The following is a 21,018-nucleotide window of genomic DNA, read 5'->3' as shown; positions in this document are numbered from 1 at the left end:
TGGGGCCGTTCCTTGTGGGGAAAGAAGTGGGTGTGTCGGGAGTGGGGTTCGAGTTCAAACCTCTCCACAAACCAGAACCCCACATTAGGGGCAAGAAAGAGCCTTGAGTCAGGCAGTGGAGAACACTTGGCTCCTGTTACCCTGAGATGGGATATTAGGAAACTTTCCACACACAGCCTGGCTAGCTCAGTTGGTAGAGCATGAGACTCTTAATCTCAGGGTCATGGGTTCAAGCCCCATGCTGGGCGATGCCAGTTCTTTAACTCACATTCTCAGCCTGTGAGCAATTAGCTATCAGTTTTCACCAGGGTTTTAGAAAGAAAAAATCTGGTCCTGGGGTCCAGCTTTAGTAGAACCAAAGAGAGAACCAACTGCAATTTCCATCTTCTGAAGAGAAGGGAAGAGGATTTTCTTCTCCTCAGTTCTAGCCACATCAGCCCAGGGAGGAGAAAAAATAACCTTCTGCCTGCTGATTGTCCCCCGTCAGCTTCTGTAGCTTCACCTCCTTCCACAGCAGCTCCAGCTTTGAGCTACAAATCTCAAGAGGCTGGTGAGGAAATTAGGCGCTTCCCTGAGAACAAGAGGTGGAGCAGGGTGTTAGAAAGAACCAGAAACAGAACAGTCAGCCAAGTTCCAACTCTTGAAATGTGTTTCTGTGGTGTAGTGGTTATCACATTTGCTTAACATGCAAAAGGTCCCTGGTTCAAAGCCAGACAGAAACACAGGGTCTTCTCTTATTGCAGTGCCCAGGTAACTGCAGCTTCTGCTGACCAGCCTGTTGATGAGCCCAACACTCATGTGACAGGGGGAGGTGGGGTAACGTCAGCTGATAATGCCCCTGGGTGCCAACCTGGGGAAGCCAGATAAATTAGGCCGGGCAGCTGCTTGTGCCTTGGCCTCCCCTGCCCTGGAAGGCTGGTGCATTGGGCCGGCTCTGCCTGCTGCCTCCCTTGTGTGACTTGCCCAGTGTAACAGGCCAAATGTCAGAAAAGCCTCTTCCCGGCCCCCCAAAAAAAGCAGAAGAAAAAGCTGCACAAATTGGGTTTTGAAATTTGCGTAGCTTTTCCCAGAAGAGCAGTGTAGGGCAGACATAGCCTGAGTGTTGCTCAGCACTGGTAGGAGACAGGGAGGGATACAACGATCTAATGGCACCTGAAGCCTTTCAGAACAACTCCCAGCCCCAACCGCAAGAACCAGCCCTTCTCTCCATCCTCACTGGGGTCTGCTGGGAACTGTCTGGACTCAAGCTCACCCCAGTTTCACCCTAAGGATTGCCTGTTCTGTAAAAGCTGCGCCCTGGAAATGAGAAAGCAGCTAAAGTGACACTCGTGGGACTTGAACCCACAAACTTTGAACATCTAGGTGGGCTCACATGAATCACTGCAGCTTAAAATAGTGATAGAAAAGTAGCCATGTTAGTCTAGGGTAGCTGAAACAAAATACAGAAAAAAAACAGTTTCTTGCCATTTCAACCAGAAAGGACATTATCTCAATGACTTAATTACCTGCATCCTGCTTCAAAAGCCTTTTAAAACTGCACTTTAAAGGGAATCCTCTGAACTGTTATTCATGCTAAAATTCGACACTTTTCGGCGGGGTCCTAACAAAGACTCTAGTTATCTTACCCATTACAAAGATAGCTTCCCCAATTATCACCTCTAATATCATTAGCTCACAGACATTTACCTTCCCCCCCGCATCCCCGTTCTGTTCTGAAATTTGATTTGTCCTTTTCATATGTGTTCGGTTTTTTTAATTGTACCCGTTGATATATATGGTGGTGACAATTTTCTTCCACTATTTGATCCGAGGAAGTGGGTCTGGCCCACGAAAGCTCATCATCTAATAAACCATCTTGTTAGTCTTTAAAGTGCTGCATAGTCCTGTATTTTGTTGCAGCTTAAAAGTCCAACATGCTTTCCGTTGCACCACAGAGCCTGATATCTCCACTCTCTGCTTTGCAGCATGGCAATTGCTGGTGGCAAAGAAAGGGGAGCCAGGTCTGTCTCTTTTGGGAGAGCAGGTAGGAAGAGGGAAGGGGCCACTGAGCCCCTGACAGTGAAAACAATTGAAAGAGCTGAGCTGCTGTTGGAGAATGTGGGCATTGATCCCACTGCCTCTTGCATGCTAAGCAAGCCCTCTACCACTTGAGCTAATTCCCCTGCTGCATTTACAGAGGCCTTCTTGGAGGCTCTTCCCTTCTCCACAGCGACGTCTGTCATCTAGGTCAGTTAGTCGTGGGAAAGGAGAAGGCTCCGAAAAGACCTCAAGGGCAACTCTCAAGGAGACTCCCTGCAGCAAAGCCACGGGGTGGGGGGGGGGGGGGGGTGGCAGGGGGGAGCTCTGATCTGGCCCCTGCCCTGCAGCCTGTCCCACCTGGCCATTGTCATGGACTCTCTGTGAGGTCATCACCTCCCAACCTCCTTTAGCCAATAAGCTGAGGGGCTGCAAAAGGCCCTTGTGATGTCACTGCCACACCCACCCCTGCCCTCCAGGGCTAATGTCCTGCCCCAGGCAGCCCCTTTGCATGGCTGAGCTGCTCCCAGGGGTGAAAGTGACATTTCTTACAGGGAGTCCTGGGAGATGAAGCAGCTGGAGAGAAGCCAGGAGAGCAGAGGCCAGCCTGAGAGCTGAGAGTCAGAGGTGCCCAGTGCACTTTCATACCACAGGTCCTATGGTGTAAGGGGCAGCACTCAGGACTCTGAATCCTGCAATCTGAGTTCAAATCTCAGTGGGACCTACTAAGATTCAGCTGGTTGTTACAAGGTTGAGGTGCTTTTGCTTCCACGCCCTGAGGTTCAGTGAAGAGAGTTTTGTTCCTCTTGCTGGGTGTCTGAGGCCACTGAAGCTCCATCTCCAGACGGAGGAGGCCGGCGGGAAGGGCCTGATGCCATCACAGCTGCAGGGCAGGTCACCCACCTGACCCCTGAGCTCAGCCCGTGCTGGAGGCAGCCAGACTGTGTGAGCGGGTCAGAGGGGGGATTGGGGGAAGGGCCCTGAGTCCTGGCTGCCAGCCACGCACCTTGGCAGAAAGACCAATGGCCCTTGCACAAAGTGCATTGTGGGAATAAGAGTTGGGGCAGCAGGAAAGAGGCCGGCCCCTCAGCACCAGGGCACAGGCAGGAGAAGATGGGAGTGAATCCTGCTACCTCTGCCATGGCTTGGCCCAGGAGGGCTGGGGTCTAGCAGCTTTTCCCCCCAGGTTTGTGGGAGGCCAGGTAGGAAGGGGCCTCTGGAGGCTCATAGCCCCCTGGCCTGCTGTGTCTGTGGAAAGGGGGGAAGAGGACACATACCTCTCACTGGGGAACAGGGCGCATGGATCCCACTCATTCCTGCAGAAAATGAAACAGGCTGAGCATTTTTCAGAGAACAGGCCAGAGCCCTTCTCCTGTCCCTGGAGAGATGGAAATGGGGCCGTTCCTTGTGGGGAAAGAAGTGGGTGTGTGGGGAGTGGGGTTCGAGTTCAAACCTCTCCACAGACCAGAACCCCACATTAGGGGCAAGAAAGAGCCTTGAGTCAGGCAGTGGAGAACACTTGGCTCCTGTTACCCTAAGATGGGATATTAGGAAATCCTATCCAGGCAGTCTGGCTAGCTCAGTTGGTAGCGCCTTAGTCTCAAAGTCATGGGTTCAAGCCCCATGCTGGGCGGTGCCCTTCCTTAACTCCCAGACTCTGGTGCTGATCATGCAGTAGAAGCACATTATGTTTAAACAGCTGCCATGTGAATGTACCTGAAAGTCACAAGGATCAATGATCTGTGTGAAAGGCAGGTGGCCAGTAATTAGAGCCCCAGGTATGTTGTGTGCACAAAGGAAGGTAGGAATGTGCACTGGGTAGTCTGATAATGGTGTTTAGTGAAAATTAATTGGTGTAATTGCAGTGCGCAGGAGGGTTTTTCTTGCACAAGAAGGGGCAGTGTAGATGCTCCTTCTGGTGCAAGAGTCTCTTCTGAAAAAAGTGGTGGCTCATTAGCTATGCAAATGAGGCTCAGCAATATTCTACACTTAGCCTCATTTGCATATTACTCATGCAAGAAGCTGCAAGTGTAGACATAGCCCATGTGTCCCTTCTGCTGGGACAGGCACGTTCTTCTCAGGAGTCTCAGAGTTTGGGTACCTTGTTGCCCTAGGAAGGGGTGTGACTAAAACACAGGCCTCGCTGTGAGCAGGATTTGAGCCTGCACAGGGAAACCCTATTGGATTTCAAGTCCAACACCTTAACCACTCGGCCAGCACAGCTCTGAGTCTTAGTAGCTCAGGGAAACTGGTAAATAATCCCAGTGCCCAGGGCTGACGTCACCTGACAGAATTCACACAGCAAACCATTTCAACAGTCATGCAGAGGGGTCCTGGGCGCTCTGGTCTGAGGCTGCCTTGGAGGTGAGTTCTGCTTCCAGGTCTCCCTCCTCCTCCTTGGTCTTCTCCCTTCCTTTCCCTTTTCCTCCTTCTTCCTCTTCTCGTTTCCCCTTTTCCTTCTTCTTATCTATATAGTGATAATTTAGTCCTGCTTAACCAATTATTTTAGTATAATGTTACTAACCAAAGCTAACATACTATTATGATTTACCTAACCAATCATACTTCACCGCCTTTGTTGATTTTCCCCCAGCAACATTAATGATACAGCCGACAGAAACAGCTACAAACCAGACAGCGATCACACAGACAAACACTAGGAAAGTGAGGATGATAATCATAGAATGCCAATTGCACAAACTCAACTATTGCTAAGCAGTTTTTTTTCTGAACAAATGCTGTTAACTAAGTTCTCTCTACCCACCCTTAGATCTGTTTCTTACTTGGTGACGGTGGGGGTCAATAGGATCAGACCCCCTGGTCACAGCCTAGTGTGACCCTATTGAAATGCCATTTAGGTGGAACATGAGCTCAGGCTTTGTAAGTAATTGCTGCCACTCTGCCTGCAGAAGGTTTTAGTTTAGATCTGCCAAATAGCTAGAGGCCTTCCAATGGACACACGTTGTTACAGAGAACAATTCCAAGCATAAGACATCAGAACCCACAAGCACAGTCAACACAAGTGCAAAGGGACTCAACCCTTCAGTCTTCTGACCCAAAGTCCGATGCCTTTTCTTTTAGGCCACACAGTCCTGTTTAGGAATGGACATTTCAAAGTGTGTAAGAAGGGAGCAGTCTAGCTAGCCAAAGCCGGTTGTTCTGCCAAAGCCGGTTGGGTGGGGAGGGGCTGGTTATGGGGAGGCAGAGTCCTGTGCCTGTCTCAGGGCATCCCAGGGAGGCTCCTTGCAGCCCAGGAGAAGAAGGGGGCTCTGGGTGGAAGGAAACAAGCAAAGCTGGTCCGAGTGGCCATAAGCCAGAACTCCAGTTCAGCCTAATTGAATCACTACTGGCTCATGTAGGTCCCTTGGGCTGTGTCTCGACGGGCCAGTTTTTCCGGAAAATCAGCTGCTTTTCCGGAAAAACTTGCCAGCTGTCTACACTGGCCGCTTGAATTTCTGCAAAAGCGCTGACTCCCTACTGTAAGAAATCAGTGCTTTTTGCGGAAATACTGTGCTGCTCCCATTCGGGCAAAAGTCTTTTTCCAAAAGACTTTTTGCACAAAAGGGCCAGTGTAGACAGAGATTTCTTTTTTGCAAAAAAGCCCCAATTGAGAAAATGGCTAGCCTTTCGCAGGCCATTTTCTGTCCACTTCAGGATGGGGTGGCAGGTCCCTTCTCCCTTGCCCAGAGGGGACAAGAACAGAAACCAAACAGAATATCAAAGCAGCCAGACTGGGCCATGCCAGTTGTCCAACTAGCCCAGGATCCTGTCTCACAACAGCAGCCAATTTCATTGTCCCCAGGGAATCCTCAGGACAGACAGTTATTAAGTGATCCCTCCCGTCACCCATTCCCAGCTTCTGAGTCCAGGCTTTTTCCAAAAGACTTTTGCGCAAAAGGGCCAGTGTAGACAGCAGAGATTTCTTTTCTGCAAAAAAGCCCCGATCGTGAAAATGGCGATCGGGGCTTTTTTGCGGAAAAGCGCATCTAGATTGGCCACGGACGCTTTTCCGCAAAAAGTGCTTTTGCAGAAAAGTGTCCTGCCAATCTAGACGCTCTTTTCTGAAAATGCTTTTAACGGAAAACTTTTCTGTTAAAAGCATTTCTGGAAAAACATGCCAGTCTAGATGTAGCCATGGTGTAAGAGGCAGCGCTCAGAGTTCTGAATCATATGATCTGAGTTCAAATCTCTGTGGGACTTGCTGGGGTTGGGCTGGTTGCTGCAAAACCCTCCAACTTTATGAGCTTTGGGCTCCTTATCTGCAGGCTCCCCAGAGAAAGAGAGAGCTCTGTGCCTCCTGCTGGGTGTCTGATGCCCCCTGGAGCTCAGTCTGATGCTATGGTCTGCCTGGCTGAGATGGGCTGGGCCCTAAAACGTAACCTGCCTGGAGCTTGCTGCTTACCCTTGTGGTCTCTTGTGTGGTCCCCAGGAGCTGCCAGGCTCTGACTCTTGCCCCCCTGACGCTAGCAGGTGCCCCCCCCCCAACAATCTTTTAAATGGGTCTTTCTGGTCCCTCTCAGGGTGTTTTTCTCCTCAGCAGCAGTGCACAAGAGAGAAACTGTTGCCAGTGGCCCTGCAAGACAAGATGAGCTTTGCCTGCCCCCCTCAGCCTGACTCGTTACTTGGCCTCATTCCTGCCTCTCTTCCCAGTGGCTGAAAGGGGCTGCGGCTGCTGCCGACAGGGAAGAAGCTGGGAGGCAAGGTGCTGGCAGAAAGAGATTCCAGCTGCTTCTTTGCCCTGGGTCTCAGTGCGCCATGCCGGCCACCAGCCACCTTGACCACACCTCAAAGCATCTGGACTAGTGAGCCCACATCAGAGTGGGCTAGTGGCCCTGTCAGAGACGAGGCACCTTTCTGAAAAAGCCATTTGTGAGCTCAGTTTCCGAAGGCCGGCTAGCTCAGTTGGTTAGAGCGTGGTGCTAATAACGCCAAGGCCATGGGTTCAAGCCCCATGCTGGCCATGTGATTGTTTGCTGTGGTGACTACTCCCCCCCACCCCAGACACACACTTTAGCTGCCTGCTATGGACAGGGAAGCAGAAACAGGCAAAAGGCTGAGAGCTTTGCAGGACTGAGGCCAGAGAACTGGTAGGAGGAGGATCCATCCTGCACAGACCCAGTGGCTAAAAGGGTCTGGCCAGCTTTCCCCTAATGGCAGGGAAAACTCTTCTCTTCCCTCCATTGTCCCCAGTGGGGTGACCTGATCCCAAATTCCTGCTGCTGCAGTGGCTGGCCCATGGCTCCTCCAGCCCAAGCCGCAGAGGGAGGCTCCATATGTCCAGGTGATGGGACCATGTGCCCAGCCCACAGAGCTGCTGCCAACCACCTGGTCACCTGCTTCAGTGGCCCAGCAGCCCCTCCCCCAAACCTGCTCCTGCTCAAGGCCCCCCTGAACCCACTCAGGCTCCTGCTCCTCTGACTTCTGCACTAGCCAGCCCACATCTCAGTGAGTCGCCCGTGGCCCCATAAGAGACGAGCTCGTGGCAGCAGCAGAGACGTCCCTGCACTGCCTGTGGGGTCTTTCCCAAAGGGCCCCTCGTGGGCTGCTGGCTCAGCTGTTTAGAGCTTGATGCTGATAACGCCCAGGTCGTGGGTTCAAGCCCCATGCTGGCCACAGGGGTGTCTGGTTTGGTGACTTGCCTTTGTGCAGCTGCCTGCTATGGACAGGGAAGGAGAAAGAAGCCCTGGGAGGTGAAGCAGCGGGAGGGAAGCAAGGAGCAGAGTGTCAGCTGCCAGCCGAGAGTCACAGGTGCCCTCTGCCTCCTGGGACCGCCCCTCCCTGAGCCGCCAGCCCCCTGTCTCTCACCGTGCGCCCCTTGGGGAGTCCACTCGCTCTGGGCTCCGGGGGCCTCCCGCTCCCATAGGGAATGACACAGCCCTGTGCCCTCGCCCAGAGCCACTCCCAGCCCGTGTGAAACAGGAGGGTTCATTGAGCGTCTGACACAGCACAGGGACCCAGGCAGGCAGCAGGGGCTGCGGGTGAGGAGTGAGGGCACCAGAGGGGGCAGGGAAACAAGAAGCACCAAGACTCTTGCCACCAGGGTCTGGCCACCCGACTCCCTGCCCAGGCTGCTGGGCCCCCGACCACTTCAGCTGCCAGGTCAGCCCGGGAGCTAGGGCAGGAATGGGGGGAAGGAGCAAGTCAAACTGCAGGTGGCAGGAAACACCAGTCTCGCCTTCCTGGGCCGGGCACAACGGCATCATGTTTGTGACACGGCTGCCAAACAGCCTGGACAGTTAATAACCAGCTAGAGGGGTTTATGGGTAGCTCAGTGTGGGGAGCCTAAGATGAAATATTTAAAGGTCCCTGGTTCAATCCCAGGCTTTGCCATGTCTCTCAGTGCAGCAGGGCCCTCTCTGGTCCCCTTGCTGTGCTAGTGCCCTGTGACATTCCTGCATCCATCTTTGCCACAGCCCAGCATTGGAAACTCCCGTCCATCTGATTAATCCCCTTCACTTCCAACCCTTCCTCAGAGTCCTTGCTTTCTTGGCTAAAGTCCCCTCCCTTGTGCGTGTGGCTGGCAGTGGTTACTAGATGGATCCATTTACATGTAGCTTCACTGAAACCCCCCTAGTTGGCCTGCGCCTAGGTCAGTCCGTGTCACTGGCTCAGGGGTTTCTCCCCCTAGCACGCTGCAGAGAAAGCCCTTGTGTGTGAAAGGGCCTCAGGGAGCCCAGAAACCAAGTTAAAAATAAACCAAAAGGAAACATTTTTGCGCCCAGTGGAACTCCTTGTCATAGGATGCTGTGGAGGTGAAATCTACAAGAAGGTCCAAAACAGAACTGGATAATTTAATGGAGGAAAGGTCAATCAATGGCATTTAACCAGGATGGACAGGGCAGGTGTCCCTAGCTGGTGTATTCTAGAAGCTGGAAATGGGCAACAGGAGGGATCACTTAATAACTGTCTGTCCTGAGGATTCCCTCGGGACAATGAAATTGGCTGCTGTCGTGAGACAGGATCCTGGGCTAGTTGGACAACTCACATGACTCAGTCTGTCTGCTTTGATGTTCTGTTTGGTTTCTGTTCTTGTCGCCTCTGGGCAAGGGAGAATGGACCTGTCACCCCATCCTGAAGTGGACAGAAAATGGCCTGTGAAAGGCTAGTGTAGGTGAGCAAAAAGGCATGTTTCATGTGTCCCTGATGGTCTAGTGGTTAGGATCCAGCACTCTCACTGCTGTGGCCTGGGTTCAATTCCCAGTCAGGGAAACCAGCCTGCAGTTTCATGTGACAGCTGCCTAGTCTCTTTTCTCACCTATGTGACAGCAGCTGTGACCCAAGAAGTTACTTCAGGCTCCTTCCCACCTCTCTGGCACTGCTAAGACAACACTTGCCATTTTCAGAAGGGGCAGAGCTGGGTCACTCAAACTGCCCCTTCCCTCTCCCATGTCGGCAGCCCTGCAGGACTTGGTGGCACACACAGCACTAGCCCAGCAAACAGGCAGGTTGGCACAAGATCCATTGGTTCAGTTTGGTTGTTGGAGGAGACAACACAGAACTGGCTCCAGCCCCCACTCAGTAACCTGGGGAAATGACCCACCAGGCCTGGGCCCCTCGGAGAGGCAACGATTCCCCACTGGCCAGGGCAGAGCCTCCCTCTGACACAGTCCTGGAGCCTTCTCCCCCTGGGCCTGCCTCCCCCTCCCCCTTCACTCAGCTCTCACTGCTGGGTGCTGCCAGGGAGGGGCCTCACCGCTAGTCAGTGTTCCTGTTCCAGGAGCAGGTGAGTTTTGTCTTGTGCCCCAATATTGAGGTCGTGTGTCTCTGTTCGGGGGTGAGCTCCCACGACGCCTGCCAGTTACTAACAAATATCTTAGCTACACGTTATGGGAGAAAGACACTAACCCAAGGGATAATTAACACGGGGCTGCGACTAGTCTCTGCCTCCCGCAGGGCCACTAGGGAACAGATGGGAGACAAGGCATAAGGCAGATCCAAGGGGCTGGCTAAATCCAGTGTGAGAAGCAAATGGAAAAAGACCCAGCAGCAGGTGAGAGAACAGCATGAAAACATCAGGATCAGGACCAGAGCAGTTCGGCTATGTCTACATTGGAAAGATTTTGGGCAAAATCTTGCTGCCTGTCTACACTGGCCACGAGTATTTGCGCAAGAACACTGAGTTTGTAACGTACAAAATCAGTGGTTCTTGCACAAATACTCTGACGCGCCCACTCACGGATAAGCCCTCTTGTCAAGTATTCTTGCGCAAGAGGGCCAGTGTAGACAGCAACGTTAATTTCTTGCGCAACAAAGCCCAATGGCTAAAATGGCCATTGAACCATCGGAGCTTTCTTAAACAAGAGAGCATCTACATTGGCACAAATGATTTTGTGCAAAAGCATACGCCAGTGTAGGTGCTCTCCTGTACAAATACTTTAAATGCAAAAATTCTCGCGTTAAAAATATTTGCACAAAGTCATATCAGTATAGATGTAGCCTACAAGTAAACCCAGGAACAAAACAAAAACCAAAACAAAACAATAAAGTGAAATCCCCATTCTTCTCTACTGCAAAACTAATTTTGAACTTTTTGACAAGAGCTAACCACTCAGCCTGTGCTCTCTTCCTCCAGCTTCCCAACAGGAAAGAAAGAACAATCATCAACAGCAGACAGCCATTACATTAAAGCAACACTGTCTGCTTGCTTCATGCTCAGAAGAGAACACTGTCACTCATCCTCATGGATAGCGAGGCCAACCACTTTCAACTGCATTTCTCTAGTTACCAACTATAGAAATGATCCCTGAAAGTACAGTCTTATGAGCACCTGCTTCCCTACACACCCACACTTGTGTGCATTCACTTTCTCCTCATGAGGAATGTTTTCACACAACACTTAGAAAACTAAAGAACAGAAATAATCTCAGCAAATCCCATTCAAACACACTCCACCAGGTTTAGAAATCTGTATATTAGAATATGCTCCATGTCCCTGTTTAAGGAAACACGCCTCCTGATTAGCATTTGGAGCACCTGGCAGCCAATCAAAATCTCCTGGGCTACGTCTACACTGGCACCCTTTTCCCAAAAAGGGATGCAGATGAGCCAAGTCAGAATTGCAAATGCAGCGGGGATTTAAATTTTCCCCGCTGCATTTGCATGAACATGGCAGCTGCTTTTTTCCAGCTCGGAGCTTTGCCGGAAAAAAGCGCCAGTCTAGACGGGATCTTTCAGAAAATAAAGCCTTTTCCAGAAGATCCCTTATTCCTCTTAAAATCAGGAAAATTTAAATCCCCGCTGCATTTGCAATTCTGACTTGGCTCATCTGCATCCCTTTTCCGGAAAAGGGTGCCAGAGTAGACACAGCCCTGCTGTTTCTTCCTGAAACTGCAGGTCCTGGGGCTCCTCTAAGTCAGTGGTAACAAACGGCCAGTCCACAGACCAGCAAGGGGCCAAGAACCCCTGCCTGCCGGGCAGAGGTGGAAAGTGATAAAGTAGAAATACTTGATCACACTACTCAAGACCTTTTTTGGGTATTTGTACTTTACTCAAGTAATTTATTTTTGTCGCACTTTGATTTTTATTCAAATTATTTTATTTTTTATAGACAATATTGTACTTTTTACTCCACTCCCATTTCCAGAGGCGCTGGGTTACTCACGACTCGCATCGTTCTGATTTGCTAAAGCCCAGCTGCATGTGCAAGCACCAGTCATCCAAGAAACAGCCAATCCACAAGCACAAGGCCCCTGCCAAGGAAGAAGCCTTTTAATAGCTGCTCCAACACCTTGTCATTCAAACCCAGTATCCCTGCAGGCCCTGCCAGCCTGAGACCTGAGCGAGCAGGGCGGCTGCCCAGGGCTCCGTGCTGAGGGGGTGATATGAGCAGTCTCATGTGACCTTACCTGGGGCCAGGTAGCTAAACAGGGGGGAACCCAGCAGCCGGGGTCAGGGGGGACAGAGGCACTTACTTGTACCGGGTGAATCCTCTGCTCTGGGGGGAGCAGCAGCAGGGTGGGTGGGTGCCGGGGGCAGGGGCTCCCCATTCTCCCTGGGACAGAGGCCCCTGTGGAAGCCCTGTGGGGGGAGGTGGGGCAGGCTGTGCTGGAAGAGGCTGGGTGTGGTTGGCTGAGGGGGGTGGGGATTGAAGAAGCGTCTGTGTGGACACTTGGGCAGCCAGCTCGTCAGTGAGCAGCAGAGCACACGGGCCCGTCGCCCCCCAGCCGAGCCCTCCAGCTGCTCTCCCAGGGCTGTGGCCGACCAGCCTGCACTGCTGCCAGCCCGGGCTCAGCTCTGCCAGCGACCTGCCCAGTCGCCTCCCTGCCAGGGGCTGCAGACGTGTCTGCTGGGATAGAGGGGAGGGACGTGTCTGCCCAGCCAATGTGAGGGGTGAGCCTTTGGGACAGGGAATTTTTGTCCCTTCTCTTCATTTCTTGTTTGGCCTCAGCGGCCTAATGGACAAGGCGCTGGCTTCTGGAGCCAGGGGTTGTGGGTTCAAGTCCCACCTGGAGTATGGAACTGTGACCTTCGGAGGGTTGATTGGGAAGCCCATGGGAACTGGGAGATGGTTCCCCAAGAAGTGTCACATCCCATAGGACAGCAGCTGTCTAGTCCCACTGGCTCCAGAAGTGACTCAGATGGAGAGAGGGGGCTGGAACAGAGCAGGGTCTGTTGGGTGACAAGGCAGAGCCTGAGGAGGGGCAGTTCTGGCAGAGGCTGAGTGGGAGCAAGGGGGGAGCTACTTTGGCGAGGCCCCTTTCCACAGCCCTTGAGCATGGGGCTGGCGTTGGGGGGAGGAGGTGGGGCTAGGAAGGGGCTGTTCTCCCTGCTCTTCCAACATAGGCAAAACATAGGCAAAGCAGCTTGCCCCAGGCACCTCCTCACCTTCCATAGCTCAGCTGGCGGAGCAGAGGCCTGTAGCCGGTGCTGGGCAAGTGTCCTTAGGTTGCTGATTCAACTCCAGCTCAAAGGACCAGGCGGCTGCCTTGGGTCTGTCCCCTCAAAGCCGACTGCCAATCAAGTGTCTTGGGCTGCACAGGCCTTGAGTCATGGCAAGAGCTGGAGGGGAACAGTGAATGGCTGCACTTTGGAATGGGAACATGTTCTCTGGAACCATAAAGTAGAACAGTTTGAGGGCTGCTTTCAAGGAGGGCACCATGGCTTAGTTGGCTAAAGCACCTGCCTTGTAAATAGAAGATCCTGGTTTCAACTCCCGGGGGTGCCTTGTGGTGAGGCCAATGTGTCTCTTCTTTCCACCATATCCCAACACCATATCCCAACACATATCTGGAGTAGGTTTTACTGTTTGCTGGTGTCCTAACAGTGGAAGGAGGATGGCAGCAAAGAGGAGGCGCAGTGTGTACTGCTGCAGGTGCCCTCTGGGTTTGATTTAGAGAGTCTTATCTAGACTCGCTAAATCAAACTCTGGGAGATGGATTGCAGCAGAAATCTCCACCTGAGTGAAGACATGGCCTAATGGTGCAATTAGTTAGATGCTGACCACAGCCAGCCTGAGCCATTCTAGTGCTCCGGGTATGTGGCACTGCCCCCGGGCTCATGGTGCATGTGCGGCTCCACCCTGGGTGCACAGTGCATATACAGCCCCTCCCGCTCCATGCGTGGAGCTTGTGGTAGCAGGATGCTCTTGTGCTGCCCAGCCTGGCCCTGCCACCACCACTGGCGTGCAACCCAGGGTCCCCTGGGGCAGGCCATGCAGAGCCCCACACTGCTGACAGGTGCTGTGGAGGTTAATGCAGCTCCAGTCCCAGGGCAGCTGCTGTAGTCTGCCAGGAGCAAGGCACCCAGTGCCTGCTGGCAGCTGCCCCACTAGCTCACCAGCTCACCCCTTAATCCAGTCCTGATGCCAACAGTAACAGCCCCACTGCTGGTAACTCACAGAGGCCCTTCCTGCCTGAGGAAGAAGTGTGGGCAAAACACAGACCTCGCTGTGAGCAGGATTTGAACCTGCGCAGGGAAACCCTAATGGATTTCAAGTCCAACGCCTTAACCACTCGGCCATCACAGCTCTGGGAACAGTGAAGCCAGGGAAACTGGTAAATAATGCCAGTGCACAGCCCTAATGTCACCTGCCACAGAGTTCACACAGCAAACCATTGCAACAGCTGTGCAGAGGAGTCCTGGCAGTTCTGGTCTTAGGCTGCCTTTGAGGTGAGTTCTGTTTCAAGGTCTTCTCTCCTCCTTCTTGGTCTTCCTTTGCCTTTTCCTTCCTCTTCTCTTCTCCCCTTTTCTTCTTCTTGCTGGTCTCCTTCTTGGACCCCAGTTTATAAAGAGAAATTCAAGTACCGCTTAGTTCTACCTTAACCAATTATTTTAGTATAATTTCACTATCCAGTTGGCTAAGATGGAGCGCTTCCAGCCTCTCGGAGAGCCATGTCACAGGCACAAGCCCCCAGAGACCCCTCTGGCCCTTCCATAGACACATCACAGGACCAAGCCAGTGGCAGCAAGTGCCGGGCACTGTCATGGTCTGGGCCAGAGATAAAGCTGTGGTCCAAGGAGGAGTCTCTGCAGGCCCTGCAGTCCAGGCAGAGGAATGCAGATATTTATGGCTGAATGGCTGATGGCCTTGCAAAGAAAGGCCACCTCCACCCACCCCAGACCAAGTCAGAGCCAAGGTCAAGAAATTGCAGCAGGGGTATGTGAGGGCCCGTGAGCGCAGTTCCCGCACTGGGGAAGCTCCGAAGCACTGTGCATACTGTGAGGAACTGGACCAAGTCCTGGCGGTTGGAGAACCCCTGTCTCCAGGGACAGTTGTGGAGTCTGGGATGGAGACACCTGGGCAGGAGCAGCTGCAGCTTCAGGACGACAAACCTGTTGACCAGCAGCTCCAGGATGAGAAGAAGGAGGATTCCAGGAACATTGTGACCCTCACCCTGGAACCGGTCCCCCAGATGCAGGAGGCCTCCCAAATGTCCTCGGGCACCTGGGAGGGAACATCAGGTGAGTGTTGTGAGATTGCAACACACACAGGGCAGGCGGGAGCACAGGGGATGATGCGCTATCGTGACGTGTCATGCTGATCGTAGGTTGGGGGACCCCACACATGTGTGACCCCATAGAGGGCCGTCCTCCCCCCACCATGTGTGCAAGGCACCACCTGCTCCTGCAGACAGTGCTGCCAGCGGCTAATTTCCTAACACTGGATGCAAGCAAACAAGTGTAATGGGGGTGTAGCTCAGTGGTAAAGTGTTTGACTGCAGGCAAAGTGGTTCCTCGTTCAACTCCAAGTGCCCCCTGAAAGTTGATCGGCTTCATTGAAACCTTTGCATCTCCAGTTGCATCACATTCTGGATTTCTGCTGTGCAGAGATTCTTTAAATTACTACAAACCCCTAATGTGTTCCTGGATCAATGCACAGAAACCAGTTAAACCCATCTCAACTGAAACAAGTTCAAATCTGCTGGTTTCTATTCCCATCAATTCAGCAAGGGTATGATCTGAAGGTCCTTGGTCTACCTGGGCTGTGCTGTGCAGAAGAACAAGAATCACACCCAGTGGGGGAGGAATGGCCACAATCAATCTTCTGGAGTTTGATTTAGCAAGTCCAACTAACACTCACTAAATCGAGTTCAGAGGGCACCCCACCAGTACTTCTGCTCTTTGCTCCCTTTGGGTTCCCGCAGTAGGGACATTGCCAGGCTCAACTGCCGGAGGCCAACTCTCGCTATGTAGGGTATGTTTACACTTGCACCCTCTTTCCAAAAAGGGATGCAAATGTAAAGACTGAAAACTGTAAATGAAGCCACCAGGGACACATACAATGGGCCTGCAAAAAATGAACCAGCTGAGCACTTTGCAGAGAACAGGCCAGAATCCTGCTGGGAGAGGCTCCATCATGCACAGACTCTGCGCAGGGCCAGACTGCTGGGAGGAGGCTCTGGCCATGGACTTTCCTCCCCTCTCTGTTACCTCCTGCACCTGGGGCTGAAAGGGACGTGGGCTGCAGGCTGGTCCTGCCCAGCTGCCTTCCCCAGTGGGAGCAGAAAATGCTCATTGAAGGGCTCACACATTGTCCCCAATGCACTGGCCTGAGGGACTGAATTCTTGCTGCTCCTGGGTGCACCCAAATGCCCTTCTGGGGGGGCAGGTTCCCCAGATCACACCCCTCCTGTCACACAAAGCTTGCAAATGGAGTTGATTTTCCTCCATCTCCCCTTGCTTGCTGCTGCGCTAAAAGAAATCCTGAAACCAGCCCCGTCTCCTGTCACTGGAGAGATGGTCCTGTGCTGGGATATGAGAAAGCATCCGAGAGAAGCTCCTTGCAGCCCTGGAAAAGAAGGGGGCTCTGGGTGGAAGGAAACCAAGTAAAGCAGGTCCCAGTGGGCATGAACTGGGGCACCTGTTTGGCCCAGTTGAGTGAGGGGTGGTTGGTGTCAAGGGCAGCACTCAAGACTCAGAACCCTGGAATCTGAGGCCCCATTCCTGCCTCCCTTCCCGGGCTGACCCAGTGGCTGAAAGGGGCTGCAGCTGCTGCTGACAGGGAAGAAGCTGAGAGGCAAGGTGCTGGCAGCAAGAGCTTCCGGCTGCCTTTTTGCCCTGGGTCTGCCGGCCGCCAGCCACCTTGGCCAACCCTCAAACCAGCTGGACTAGCCAGCCCACGTCACAGTGAGTCGCTAGTGGCCCTGTCAGAGAAGAGCCATTGGCAGCTGCAGAGACATCGCTGCAGCTGCCTGAGGTGCCTTTCTTGAAAGGGCCACTGGTGAGCTGCAATTTCATTGGCCGGCTAGCTCAGTTGGTTAGAGCGTGGCGCTAATAACGCCGAGGTGATGGGTTCAAGCCCCATGCTGGCCACAGGGGTGTTTGGTTTGGTGACTTCCCTTCCTTTAGCTGCCTGCTATGGACAGGGAAACAGAAAGAAGCAAAAGACTGAGAGCTTTACAGGAAGCAGGGCAGAGATCTGGTAGGGGGAGGCTCCAGCCTGTACAGCTCCAGTGGCTAAAAAAGCCTGGGCCTGGCTTCCTGTCCCCAAAAGCAGGGGACCTGATGCCCAAATTCCTGCTGCTGCAGTGGCTACCTCAAGGCACCAGCTGGGGGGCAGGCTCTGGAGCCCAAGCCACACGGGGAGACTCAATATGACCGGGAGGCCTGGAGCGTGTGAGCCCTGCACAGAGGCTGCTGCTGGGGGCCTGCTTCAGTGGCCCAGCAGCTCAAGTTCCTCTGAACCAGCTTCTCCCCATGGAGCCACCCCCCAGCGCTGCTGAGGCCCCTGACATGAGGCAGTGGGACCATCAGAGGACGGTGCCAGCCTTAGCCCTTCCTCCCAGCCTCCTCCCCCTCCCAGGGTCTTTCCCAATCCCCTCCCCAGTTCTACATTCCCCACATAAAAACCAGAGAGTTTGTTCTTTCAACAGGGAAAAGTCCTGTTTGTGTTACCAGCAAGGGGAGAGGGAGAGGGAAGGGAAGGGGATGTGTTGGAGTATGTTGAGGTTGGGAGGTAGGCACAGAGGGCAAAAAATGAGGAGTAATGTTAGTTAGTTGAAACCAAGGGGCTGGGTTTGAACTACTGCAGAAGAAAGGACTCTGCCCCTGGAGCTGCCCTCTCCTCTTCAGAGCCCTTAGGCTGGCACTGGGGAGGCCTGAATCCAGGCAGTGCCCAGCCAAGGGGAAGGGGTTAGGGTTAGCCCCATTGTAGGTCTCAGCTGCTGTAACATGTGGCAAGAAGATTGACTAGGGACATGTTTTGGGAAAGTTGCAGCTGGTTTCCCTGGCTGGGAATCGAACCCAGGCCACGCAGTGAAAGTGCTGGATCCTAACCACTAGACCATCAGGGACACATAAAACAAGTCTCGTTGCTCACTTACACTAGCCTTTCGCAGGCCATTTTCTGTCCACTTCAGGATGGGCGGGGGGGCTCCATTCTCTCTTGCCCAGAGGGGACAAGAACAGCCAAATAGAACATCAAAGCAGCCAGACGGGGCCATGCCAGTTGTCCAACTAGCCCAGGATCCTGTCTCACAACAACAGCCAATTTCATTGTCCGGAGGGAATCCTCAGGACAGACAGTTATTAAGTGATCCCTCCATTCCCAGCTTCAGGTATACATCAGCTAGGGACACTTGCCCTGTCCATCCTGGTTAAATGCCATTGATTGACCTTTCCTGCATTAAATTATCCAGTTCTTTTTTGGACCTTCTTGTAGATTTCACCTTCACAACATCTTCTGGCAAGGAGTTCCACTGGGTGCAAAAATGCTTCCTTTTTAACTCGGTTACTTACCAGTTTAATTCTGTCAGCCTGGTTCTTAAGTAGGCGAAAAAATAATTTATTTGCTTTTGGCACCCCTGTCATCATCACATAAACCCCTGTCCCGTCTCCCCTTGCTTGTCCCTTTTCCAAGCTGAGAAGAAGAAGTTCCATGAGCTCCTGAGAGCTGCTTTCCAAAGAAGAGGCATTTCCAGCAGAGAAGATGGCCAAGCCCAATCCCCCAACACAAAGCCCCAGGAAATACCAGTGGAGATTGGGAAAGCTCCCTCTCGGGCAGCGCTACGGAATGAAAACAAGGGAGACGTGAGGTGAGAGGAAGGGGAACAAGTCGCCTCTTCTCAAGGGAGACGTGGTGGGAAACTGCCGGTTCCGGTGCAAGCCGAGCTCCAAGGGCTGGTTCCTGCCCTGGTGGCTCCTTGCAGGGCCTGGCTTGACACACACCAAGAAGTGCCGTGTGTGGCCAGGAGAGAGGGTGGGGAGAACGGAAGGTGTTGGAGCAAGCTGGGGCTGCCGGGTCTTGGGGGATCTGGGCATCAGGGGGGAACCTTACCTGGTTTTGTGTCCCCTTGCAGCAAAGGCCACAGATGTCCCAGAGGCTGGAGGTGCTGCCATTGACCTTGCCCAATGTGGTTGCAATGCCCTGGTCCCTGCCAAGGCACCACTGAGGAGCCTCAACCCCAGCGCTGCCTCCTCCCACCTCAGCCTAACCTGCCTAGAGCTATGTCTACACTCGCAGCTTTTTGCGTGAGTAATATGCAAATGAGGCTAAGCATGGAATATCGCTGAGCATCATTTACATACCTAATGAGCCACCATTTGTTTCAGAAGAGGCTCTTGTGCCAGAAGGAGCATCTACACGGCCCCTTCTGGCATAAGAAAAACCCTCTTGTGCAATGCCGTTCTTCCTGAAAGGTAATAGATGTAACGGCATTGCACAAAAGCGTTTTTCTTGCGCAAGAAGGGACAGCGTAGACAGCTCCTTCTTGCGCAAGAGCCTCTTCTGCAATTTCTGTTGAGATGTGTTTTAGTAGTTAAATTCCTGGATTGCCCTTGCTCATTAAAACTGCTGTCATATGGTTAGAAATGGGGAAAATATTGCATTTTATTAACATCAGCAGAACTGATTTACATAGGGCCTATGTGTTGTGTAGTCTTGCCTTAATCTTTGTATTCATGCCCATCAGTGTGAAAGAAGATATTTGCATATATATTTGCATATACAGACAACTGTGGATAATTCCCTGTAATATTATCACTCTCCTATAACTTTGTATTAACATCTCCTTTCAGATATATCTCTAAGGCTATGTCTACACTCGCGGCTTCTTGCGCAAGAACATCTTGCGCAAGGGTTCTTGTGGAACAAGTCATGCGCAAGAAAATGTCCACACTTCCACATGCACGCTGTGCTTTTGTGCAAGAGCTCTCATGGCAGTGTGGACGCTCTCTTGTGCAAGACAGGGGTGAGGATGTGGAAGGTAGAGATGTCTGGGCACAGGATTCGGGATGGGGGGAGTCTTGGGAATGGGACTGTGTTTGTGTATTGAGGGGATCCCTCTGCTCTGGGCTCCCCGATGCCCTTTAACACACAAGGGCTTTTTCTGCAGCGCACTTGGTGCCGTGAGAACAAAGCTTGGAGAGGGGGTTGATTTTCCTCCATCGCCCCTTGCTGCTGCGCTAAAAGAAATCCTGAAACAGGCCTCTTTACCTGTCACTGGAGAGATGGCCCTGTGATGGGGGTATACTGTAACATGGAACCTGGCTAGCTCAGTTGGGAGAACATAAGACTTTTTATCTTAAGGTCATGGGTTCAAGCCCCATGCTAGGTGATGCCCTTCTTTAACTCACATTCTAAGTCTACAAGCAATTCACTTTCAGCTTTCACCAGGGTTCTAGAAAGAAAATGTCTAGCCCTGGGATCCAGCTTTAGTAGAACCAGAGAGAGAGGAACAAGCTGCATTTTCTATCTTCTGAGGAGAAGGGAAGAGGATTTTCTTCTCTTCAGTTCTTGCCACATCAGCACAGGGAGGAGAAAAAATAACCCTCCGCCCGCTGATTGTCCCCCGTCAGCTTCTGTAGCTTCACCTCCTTCCACAGCAGCTCCAGCTTTGAGCTACAAATCTCTGTGTGTAGCCATATGGAATACTGAGTTTTCAGGCTGGCCTCTGCACTTCTGGCTTCCCTCCTTCTGGCTTCGACTACACGGCACATTTATTTTGGAATAAGCTGGTCTTGAATAGTTATTACAAAATATCTTATTTCAAACTAGCACGTCTACACTGCAGGGAAACCTCAGAATAGTCCGAGGCAGGCTCCCCAGTGTAGACGAGCTACCTCGATTTAGAGCCCCAGGAAGAATAACTTAGAATGGCCCCGGGGAGGGGATTGTTCAAACTAGCAGCAGTGGCGCAGCTACACAGGCCTTTTTTTAAAATAGCTAATTGGAACAGGCATTATTCTTTGTAGAATGAGGTTTGCAGAAGTCGAAATAAGCCATCTGTTACTTCAGAATTATTTCAAAATAACGGAATTGCTGTGTAGACTCTTGCAGTGTTATTGTGGAATAACGGCCATTGTTCCAAAAGAACTTTTGTGTGTAGAGAACCTGCGCAGCCCAAGAAATGTGATTGGCAGCTTGTACCCACAATCTTTCTCTCAATTGCAGTGGAGAGCTCTGAAGACATGGACCCAAGGCAACCACCTTGATTGCCTTCTGCTAAGGCCAGGCCGGAGGGAAAACAATCACTCCTTTGAGCTGGAGTTGAACCAGCAACCTAAGGATCATTTGCCAAGCACACACTACAGTCCTCCGCTCTGCCAGCTGAGCTATCAAAGGGA

General features: G+C 52.3%; 11 non-coding genes across 11 annotated transcripts; 7 read left to right on the top strand and 4 right to left on the bottom strand.

The window, feature by feature from the left end:
* The first annotated feature begins 175 nt into the window (after positions 1-175).
* TRNAK-CUU (transfer RNA lysine (anticodon CUU)) lies at positions 176-248 on the top strand. Its single transcript has one exon. It is a non-coding gene; the product is annotated as a tRNA-Lys (tRNA).
* A 401-nt stretch (positions 249-649) lies between these two features.
* Positions 650-722, top strand: TRNAV-AAC (transfer RNA valine (anticodon AAC)). The gene has a single exon. It is a non-coding gene; the product is annotated as a tRNA-Val (tRNA).
* Positions 723-2,668: 1,946 nt separating this feature from the next.
* Positions 2,669-2,740, top strand: TRNAQ-CUG (transfer RNA glutamine (anticodon CUG)). The gene has a single exon. It is a non-coding gene; the product is annotated as a tRNA-Gln (tRNA).
* Positions 2,741-4,157: 1,417 nt separating this feature from the next.
* On the bottom strand, positions 4,158-4,239 carry TRNAS-UGA (transfer RNA serine (anticodon UGA)). Its single transcript has one exon. It is a non-coding gene; the product is annotated as a tRNA-Ser (tRNA).
* A 2,664-nt stretch (positions 4,240-6,903) lies between these two features.
* TRNAI-AAU (transfer RNA isoleucine (anticodon AAU)) lies at positions 6,904-6,977 on the top strand. Its single transcript has one exon. It is a non-coding gene; the product is annotated as a tRNA-Ile (tRNA).
* A 2,176-nt stretch (positions 6,978-9,153) lies between these two features.
* Positions 9,154-9,225, top strand: TRNAE-CUC (transfer RNA glutamic acid (anticodon CUC)). The gene has a single exon. It is a non-coding gene; the product is annotated as a tRNA-Glu (tRNA).
* Positions 9,226-10,559: 1,334 nt separating this feature from the next.
* On the bottom strand, positions 10,560-10,775 carry LOC142821656 (small nucleolar RNA U3). The gene has a single exon (XR_012898344.2). It is a non-coding gene; the product is annotated as a small nucleolar RNA U3 (small nucleolar RNA).
* Positions 10,776-12,396: 1,621 nt separating this feature from the next.
* Positions 12,397-12,469, top strand: TRNAQ-CUG (transfer RNA glutamine (anticodon CUG)). The gene has a single exon. It is a non-coding gene; the product is annotated as a tRNA-Gln (tRNA).
* Positions 12,470-13,899: 1,430 nt separating this feature from the next.
* Positions 13,900-13,981, bottom strand: TRNAS-UGA (transfer RNA serine (anticodon UGA)). The gene has a single exon. It is a non-coding gene; the product is annotated as a tRNA-Ser (tRNA).
* A 2,712-nt stretch (positions 13,982-16,693) lies between these two features.
* On the top strand, positions 16,694-16,767 carry TRNAI-AAU (transfer RNA isoleucine (anticodon AAU)). The gene has a single exon. It is a non-coding gene; the product is annotated as a tRNA-Ile (tRNA).
* A 4,159-nt stretch (positions 16,768-20,926) lies between these two features.
* On the bottom strand, positions 20,927-21,016 carry TRNAY-GUA (transfer RNA tyrosine (anticodon GUA)). Its single transcript is given in 2 exon segments — positions 20,927-20,962; positions 20,980-21,016. It is a non-coding gene; the product is annotated as a tRNA-Tyr (tRNA).
* Between the last annotated feature and the right edge of the window lie 2 nt (positions 21,017-21,018).

This window comes from Pelodiscus sinensis, chromosome 19, assembly GCF_052426305.1.
Source record: "Pelodiscus sinensis isolate ZL-2025 chromosome 19, ASM5242630v1, whole genome shotgun sequence".
Lineage (NCBI taxonomy): Eukaryota > Metazoa > Chordata > Testudines > Trionychidae > Pelodiscus > Pelodiscus sinensis.
The sequence above is the reverse complement of the archived record's forward strand: the minus strand, read 5'-3'. Positions and strand labels throughout refer to the sequence as shown.